Here is a 2618-nt window from a genome sequence, read left to right on the forward strand (position 1 = left end):
GACCATGACCTAGGTTGAAGGCAGATGCCCCACTGACAGAGCCACCCAGGCACCCCGTGACTCCATCTCTTGATGGAAGGAAGAGCAGAGTCACATTGGGAGCCACATGGACACCAAGAAGCGTGAGTTTTGGGGGGCCATTATTATCACAGGCCATCAGAAGAGGAGTAATCCTGAAAGATCCTTTGTGCTCCGGCCCTTAGAATGGAAGCTTTCAGTGGGAACAAGGTCTCCTGTGTGGATTAATTCTGGGAAGGAAAAGCCAGGCCCTCTCTGTTTCTCCCCAGAGCTGCCTGGAATGGGAGGGGATTGGTGAGGGTAGTCCCGTGACCACACACAAAGCCTCTATTGTCCCTCTGGTCCAAAAGTCCATGGTGCCTGTCCACAGCTGTCCCTCAGCAGGTGTTAGACACCAGGCCCTGTTCTGACCACCTCACATGACTAACTCCTTTAATCTTCCTCCTCCTCTACATTGAAGGTAATTCGTAGCATCACAGGCTTACGGATGAGGCCAGAGACAGATACTGAAGGGTAATTTGTGGGGCAAAGGGCATTTAGGTGGCAGGGTCAGTCTTGCACTGGGGCCCCGTGCCAGCTAGAACTCGGGCTTCTAGCACTCTGGGAAAGGGAGACTGGACATCTGGGGACGCTGCGCAGGACTCCACTCCCCCTACCCCACTGTTGGCTGCGGGACCCAGCACGAGTATCCGCACCTCCTGAAACATCGGTACCCTTGAGGGTAGAGAACATAGGATCTTGCCACCTGTCGTACTTACTGGGAAGACCCAGTAAATGAAGCCCTTGAGGTTCTTGGCTCCCAGTGAATGCTCAGTGCAGTGGCTGCCCCTCATCTGTCGGTTCTGCACCCCTACTTCCCAGAACACCAGGCCTGTCCCTCGGCAGGGGAGCCTCCCGCATCCACCCCAGCCAGGACTCCTCTCCAGTCCAAGTGGACACCAGCAGCAGGTCAGATGGCTTTGATGTTTGTGTATGGGGCTGGCCCAGGGCGCTCTCGGGTTTCCTTTTCCCACCCCAAAGATTGTCAGTCATTTCACTAAATTTCAAGGGTGGGAGGCAGAGCCGCGTTGGAGGAGTATACCCACATAAACTCATTCCCCTTCTCACCAAGTAAGAACTGAATGTCTGCTATCCTTCCCCCTCGAGTATGTGGCTGGGCCAACACCCCCTGGGCACAGGGAGGAGGTTGGTCAGTGTAGGGGGCCTGGCTTCTGAATCTTACCCCATCCCTCCTTTGTTGGGTGGATTGGACGAGCCTTCCATGACTGTAGAAGAGAGGCCCGAGTCATGGAGGAAGGAGCCTGGAGTTTGCCCTATTTCTGGAACCACCATCACTGTCTGCACCTCGGTGCAATACGATGGTTGCTGGGAGAGGCTGAGAGGCAGCTGTTACACCTGGAAAGAACTGTAGGATTTTAGTTGGTGAGAACCCTTGAGTGACGGGGCTGCCAAAAAAAAATCATATGAGGCCATATTATTAGAAATAGAGTGTCTAGGAACAAGAAAGGTGAAGATTTGGGGTCAGAGATTTGCGGTGCGGGGTGCAGGTCTGGACACACGTCAGGAGGCTGAGGCAAAGCCGGAGAACATCACTGGGTTCCTGTCATGTGGCACGTGTCCTCTCCTTCCATAGCAGGCAAAGTTTACGAATTACCCCCATCCACAGGAGTAACTGAGGGCCACTGAGGAGACACACTCCTGCTCAGGGTCACCCAACCAGCAAAGGAGGAAGCTCGGATTTGAAGGCAAGTCTCACTGATTCTCAAAAGTATCTGGCTCTTGCTTCGACACCTGGGGTCCCCCTATAAATGATGTTCCACTGTGTGGGAAATACCACTTCATTCCACATTACGTTCTGTGTCCCCAGATACAAAAGAGAATGGATCCATTGTTCCTTCCTGTTCAGCAGAGCAGTCTCCACACCCCCATTCCCTGCCGCCCCTCTGGAATAAGCCCGGGGCGAGAGGGTGCCGACAGGACCCAAAGCGGTGGCGGCTCATGCTCTGGGCTTCTTACTGCCCAGGTGCAAAAAATCCTGATCAAAAATGAAACCAGGAGAGGCACCCGAGTCGCTCAGTCGGTTGGGTGGGACGACTCAATTTTGGCTTGGGTCATGATCTCGGGGTCCTGGGTTTAGCCCCGTGTTGGGCTCCATGCTCAGCAGGGAGTCTGTTTGAGATTCTCTCCCTCTCCCCACTCCCACACTTGCTTGCTCTCTCTCTCTCTAAAATAAATCTTAAAAAATGAAACCAGTAGATAGGTTCTAGAGCTCCCTCACCCTTGGGGGCATAAAATGCAGAGCCACATGGGCCTGTGTCCCCACAACAGACGCTGGGTCCCATGAAGGAAAGCCCATCCTAGGAAAAGGCATCTGAAAAGTGAGGCAGGGTGGAACAGCGGTTAGCGGCCCAGGCTTCATTGCTGCACTGCCCAGGCTGAATCCCAACTGTGATACTTTCTAGCTGTGTGACTTTGGGCAAGTTGCTTCACCTCTCTGTGCCTTCATTTCTTCCCACATAGAACAGACCTCACTAATTGCGCCTACTTCATAAAGCAGATGGAGGATTAAATGTGAGGTACCCAGCATAATGCTTAGCACA

Source organism: Mustela lutreola, chromosome 15 (assembly GCF_030435805.1).
Source record: "Mustela lutreola isolate mMusLut2 chromosome 15, mMusLut2.pri, whole genome shotgun sequence".
NCBI lineage: Eukaryota > Metazoa > Chordata > Mammalia > Carnivora > Mustelidae > Mustela > Mustela lutreola.